We start from the raw sequence: 6,808 nt of genomic DNA, 5'->3' as shown, positions 1-6,808 counted from the left end.
TGTGTTTTATTGGAGTGTATAGCTCGTTATGAATGGAATAACGGATGTAGAATTGTTATATAATAATTGGGACATTTGAATTATTTTACTTACATGAATTTAATGTTGATTTATATAACGAAACACGAAGTCAAATCCGGGGGCAGTTTGCCTGGTCGCACATCAAAACAATATAAAGATCGTCGTGTATTTAGAAATGTGGGCCGTAAGGGAATTTTATCCTTCTGATCTATTTTGGTCTGTGGTCAGGTGGGTTTTCGCCCTTACCCGTTTTTGGGACTGGGTGTTCGTTATATGTTGGTAATTCACTTAAATAGAGTTCTCATATTATTGGCATGGCATATGTTCTTTAATCCACAATGGTCACTTTTGCAAGGTGTGTAAAGCAGTGAATGATATTTTAGCCTCTAGTTATTAGATTTTCCACTTTGATGCCATGTACGTTGATTAATATTTCATATTGAATCGGGTCCTCATTCGGTACCTAGACGAAGGGGATTTATTTATAACTTTACATAGTACTTTAGGAACGCAATTGTAATTTGAATGTAAGGGTGTCACGCTCGAACTTTCAGTTTAGGCCTCACCTGATCTCATAGGCGGGGAGGCTGGTATTCTGTATACATTTATATTTTTCGTGAAATTTTGGCCTCACCCAAGTTCTCATGCGGGAAGGCTGGTATATATATGTATATTATATGATATAAGTATGCCATCTGTAATCCACCGATTTGCCGATAGCTCATACATGTAGTTAATAGCTGTGCTGGTATTCCTGTCCGGCTAGCAGAGAACCAGTGGGAAAGCAGCCGTGAAATTTAACGTTGAATTTTCTGGGAGGGGGGCCTTCTAGCCGGGGGTTTAACCCCCCTTCGGGGAGCTAAACAAAGGCTATCGGTTGGTTCCAGACATACATGAATGTAAGTCTATAATCAGAGGTATTCATATCCATGTTTTATACTTATGTGATTGTGACACCAGATTCGGAAAAGTGTTCATCTCTATTGAATAAAGCCACGACATAATCGCATATTATTTTGTTTTGTCATTTTGTTTGCCGAGTATAATGGAGATTTGACATTATATTAAAAAAGGATAAAACCTAACACAAGAATGCTGGAAAAAAAAAATTATGAAAAGAAGAACTTGTTAGATATTTATGATTTCTTTTAATAATATAAGAAAGAGGAAAGTGGGGATGTAACATCATCAGCCCACTTAATGCTTATTATTGATAAACTTTAAACTTCAATAACTTTATTATTTGTTATCTGAAAAATTGAATCAATGTAAAGAATTATTTTCAACTCTCCATGTCCATTGAATTTTGGATGAACAAGCATAAAAATGAGAACTGAAAAAGTACCGGGAAATATACTGCCTACATCTCAGGAATATAGAATCAAAGTTGTATCAGGAAGATAGATTGTTCAAGGCCTGTCCATGTTTGTCACTGGTATAGAATTAATCCGCAAGAAAGATGATACCGTAATTCTAAGAAGGGAATACTTCTGGATTCTCAAGTTGAAAAACCCTTAAACCGAATGGTATTAATGTAGATGAATGAAGATCGGAAGATGTTTCTCTTCCCTTCCTATACCTTCCTTCTTTCTTTTCTTTTTTCCTTTCTTTCTCTCTTTCTTTCTTTAACAATTTATTTCTATCTTTCCTTCTTACTTCTTTTTTTTTCTTCTTCTTTTTCTTCTTCTTCTGTTTCTTCTTCTTCCACTTCCTCCTCATTCCTCTTTCGATGTCTGTCCTTCATTCATCTGGTCTGGACCTTAATTTTTGTATTTTTGTATACTTGAATTATTATATACATTTTGTTTTATTTTGCCGTCCATGTATCTCATACATGTATTTCTACGCCATTTTGTAAAAATATCGAAATATGAATAAAGAGTAATATTTTTTTACCTTATATACTACATGTCCCACGTTAAGCCACTCCTTTCCACCTTGTATTGTTCTTAGTTCTGCTCAAATGCACACAATTTTCTGAGTACGCCCTCTTCGCTTTTAATACGTTTTACTTTGTAAATAACACACGCACGGTACACAACACAACCCTAATTCAGAAGAATTTGCTATGACCCATGTCAGGTACTAATTCACCTTACTTTTTATTTCTGTTGAGTATGATCCTTTGTTATTCCGTGTATTACCATATGATTTCTCTTATTGTTTCGTTTTGCTTTTGCTTTAATTTGCTATTATTTACATTATGTTTGTTCTGTTGCTTATTCTATGATTTGCTTTATTTGTTTTGTTCAGCAAATAAAAACTGAAGAAGGCCAGGGCCGAAAGCTTTACAACATAGTGTATACTTTGCTTCATCCTTGATTCTACTCTGCTCTTCACACACACACACACACACACACACACACACACACACATATATATATATATATATATATATATATATATATATATATATATATATATATATATATATATATGTGTGTGTGTGTGAAGTTATACATGTACTACAGCTTTGGCAACTCTTTTATATTTAAATATTGTGTGAAAGAAATGGATGAAGAGAACAATGGTAGGCGTAGCTTAAATCAAGGTTCCCCAGAGCTATCTACCCTTTTTGGAAAAATTGGTGATGCCGAAAAAATGCCTCTGCCGGGAATCGAACCCGGGCCCCCAGCTTTGAACGCCGGTGCCTTAACCGGCATCACCAATTTTTCTAAAAAGGGTAGATAGCTCTGGGGAACCTTGATTTAAGCTACGCCTACCATTGTTCTCTTCATCCATTTCTTTCACACACAATATATATATATATATATATACATATATATATATACATTTATACATATATACATACATATATGTATATATATATATATATATATATATATATATTTTATATTCAAAGTTGTTTTTTTCTCTCACTCTCTCTCTTTCCCTCTTTTTCTGTGTAGACAGGGTTGCCACCACATGAGGGGGGGGGGGCAGGACAGGAGTCAGTTTCCTCATATGACTCTCAAAGTAAAAGGACCCCCAAAAAAGAGATAAAATAAAGAGAGCAAGGAAGAAAGAACGATTCAGAGTATGAAGGAATAAGTTTGGGTGGAGTAACTCATGTCATGTGCACCCCCCCCCCTCCTCAATGAAATATCTTGACGCCGCCCTTGACCCTTAAAACGAAACCAAACAAAAAAGGGAATTAATGTAGAATGTTTACCAAAAGAGGTTCGTGAAATATATTTTGCCTTACATACATAAAGAGCAGCAGCAACATTTAATTTCAGGACGATGCAATTCATTTAGCGCTCGTCACAACTTCCAACGCACTAATTGTTATCCACACAATTTCAATCTTGGAAAACTGAAGTTTTATGGGATTAATATGGAATTAAGGGTAACGAATATGCTTGGATGAAAGCGTATATAACAGACAGGAGACACTCTGTGGTAGTAAATAATTGTATCAGTGAAAGTGTAAAAATTAGATCGGGCGTCCCACAGGGATCCGTATTTGGTCCATTAATATTTTGTATTTTTATCAATGATATATGTAACTTGAATTTGAATGTTAATTCCAAAATTTGTCAGATGATACTGCTCTGTTCTGATGTATTATCTAAGGAGGTAAAAAAAAAATCTGCGAAGTGATTTTGATGTTATCTGTAATAAGCCAGTTCGTAGTTCCTTTCTGCGCATGATCAAAAGGATTATACGCATGATCAGAGGAAGGTCATTTGTACTAAAGTGACATGGTGGTTGAAAATCTAATGAGATAAGCACCAACTTTGATGTCTTGATTATTCATATATTCTTTTGAATTGTGGTTTTCATTTACATCCACAAAAAACAACAATGCGTCCACGAACGACTGGTATTTCACAGTTTGCCAAGTACATTGTGCAACATGCTATGATATGCATTCAAAGTAGGAATGCGACAAATACCTTCATAAATGGTTCATTGGTGTGCTATTCTAGTCACCTGGTCTATTCAATCTATTCATCCTGCTATGTAAGGCAAGCTTACGTAATATCTTGCTTTGAAATCTGCCTATCATAATGAAAGTTTTAAAAGGTCATTTGACCAATATTGTCCCTGAAGTAACTACGAACTGGTCTATTGGCACAACCTGTAATAACGATATGCATTTGCATCCAAGAAAGATAAAAGTCATGGCTTTTGGTCATAGGAAAAGACTGAAAAATTATGCTTTAATGATAAAATATAAAAAATAAACCCATAGAAAATGTAAATATCATCAAATACTTGGGTGTAACACTTGACTCTGGCATGACGTGGGGATAACCTGTATGTAGTATCATTTTTAAAATATCTTGCACGATATGTTGTATAAGCTAGAGAATCAAACAATTCCTTCCACCTAGGATTCTTAAGAATTTATATTTTGCCATGATTTTATCTTACATTGATTATTGATGCACATCTTGGGGAAGCTGTGCAAAAACCAAGAAAAGACAAAAACTGCAGAATAAGTTTACCTGAATAATTCTGAATAAGGATTATCTTACTCCCCAACATGAATTGTTGGCTACACTCAAATGGCAAACGTATTAAGTATCAATGTTGTATTCTTGCTTTCAAAATACAAAACGATTTAGCCCAGCCTATCTGGAACCACTTATCTGCAAACGTACTAACTTATAAACACGATACTCTGAACAATGTCCCCTTCGAATACCCTGCCCAAGAACGGATTATAAAAGAAAGTTTGAATATGTTGCTCTTATTTAATTCGCTCGTATCCACTGTAAAAAAAAAAAAAAAAAAAAAAAAGGAACGTCCCTCCACGCATTAAAAAACATTGAAAATCACTAAAGTTCTGACTGTCATACTTGCACTGGAATAACTTGATGATACAATGATTACATAATACTTGTTGATTCACTCTATATGTATGTAATGAATTATGTTTTTACTTAATTATATGTTACATGCAAGGAATTGCTTTGATGTTGAGTTATTTGTTATTGAAAATGCAGGGCGCCTTTGTAAAGCAGTTTTACATAACTGAACAAGCCTACCCTTCAGTATCAAATAAAGAAAACCAATAAATAAATAATTAAATAAGTAAGTAAGTAAGTAAGTAAGTAAGTAAGTACGTAAATAAGTAAGTAAGTAAATAAGTAAGTAAGTAAATAAGTAAGTAAATAAGTAAGTAAATAAGTAAGTAAATAAATAAGTAAATAAGTAAATAAGTAAATAAATAAATAAATAAATAAATAAATAAATAAATAAATAATTGTTATGGTAAACTCGCCTCACTCAGTAATTTATGTAGTGTATATATTGAACCCTTCTTGCTATGAAATCAACCAGGTTTATTGTACTGTTCTACGTTTTTGCTCTGTTTCTTGTCATATCTTCTCATTTTATTTTATATTTAATGTTGGTGAGCTTTCGAGGGATATGGTCAAACAGTCATTATTCATGCAGGTTTGATTACTGTTGAAGTAGGTAATTAATTACTTGGTTTGATTCTTCAACAAAAATTAATTATCGATATTTGTCAATAATAGACTCTGAATGTCAAAGCTTTTTTTAGTAATACGTAGATGACTGTGTGTAAATCAATTATATTGGAACTAATACGATTCTAATTATGAATTGAAATATAATACAAATCATGTCTTTCAGACGTATGCTGTGCCCTTTTACCAGTAATAAAAATGGAAATGATGCTAATTATGATGGTAATAATGAGATGCACTTAAAAAAACCCAACAATTTACTCGAATTTGAATAAATGCACTATATCAGAGGGTATTTATCAGAATTTATCTCTTCAAAATGAACAGATTCTATTCGTTGAAATAACATGATACCGTTCTTTTCAACAAAAAACTTCATCATTTGATATAAATATCATAAATTCCCCTAGTTCTATTTGAAATTTAGAAGATTCTTGTATTGTACAGTGTTTATGGTAGTGGTCGTGTTGACATGGTTGATGATTATAATAATAAGAAAATGAATTATTTCTACTAGTTCATGAGACACAATAAAACGAATATGGATGGAAATGTAACTAAAGATTTTATCACAAAGGAAATAAAACATATATAAAACAATGCATTTAAAAATCGACTCAAAACATATCTTTTTAATCAACATGAGAAAACAAGTAAGCTGTTGAAATGACTAGCTATATGTTATTATCTTGTTATATTGCATTAGTATTGATAATTACCGCTTAATATTGTACACTTGTAATTCATACTTTGTTTCTATTTACATTTATTACGTTTTACTTGTTTTATTGACCTCCAATTTTAGTTGTAAAGCGCTTAAAAACTTTATTGTATTAAGCGCTGTATAAAGGCTCCATATTATTATTATCATTTTTTTTCTTCTTCTTCTTCTTATTATTATTATTATCATTATCGTTATCATTATTATTATTATTATTATTATTGTTATTATTATTATTATCATTATCATTATTATTAAAGATAAACAAATAATCATGATAATGCTGAATTGATAATCTTCCTCGAAGCCCCCCCCCCTCTAAGCCTTTAGAAGTGTAACGATATTATCGTTAAATTGTAAATCATTAATGATTAATTATGCAATGTTAAACTGCGAAGTCATCCTGTAGATTGATGATTGAACATATAGGCCTACCCCACACCTCTTGTTGTCTTTTTCATTATGTTTAAATTGATTTGTATTACTCGTATGTCGTGGTGGTGACCCAATCACAAATTTTACCAAGAACATCCAGGGGCTCCTATAATCCAACGTTTATTTTTTTTTCAAAATCTGTTATATATATGTATTTAATTATGACTGATCGATTGATTAAAGTAAA

The sequence above is a fragment of the Lytechinus pictus genome, unplaced genomic scaffold (genome assembly GCF_037042905.1).
Source record: "Lytechinus pictus isolate F3 Inbred unplaced genomic scaffold, Lp3.0 scaffold_20, whole genome shotgun sequence".
Classification (NCBI taxonomy): Eukaryota; Metazoa; Echinodermata; class Echinoidea; order Temnopleuroida; family Toxopneustidae; genus Lytechinus; species Lytechinus pictus.
This window is presented reverse-complemented; position numbering follows the sequence as displayed.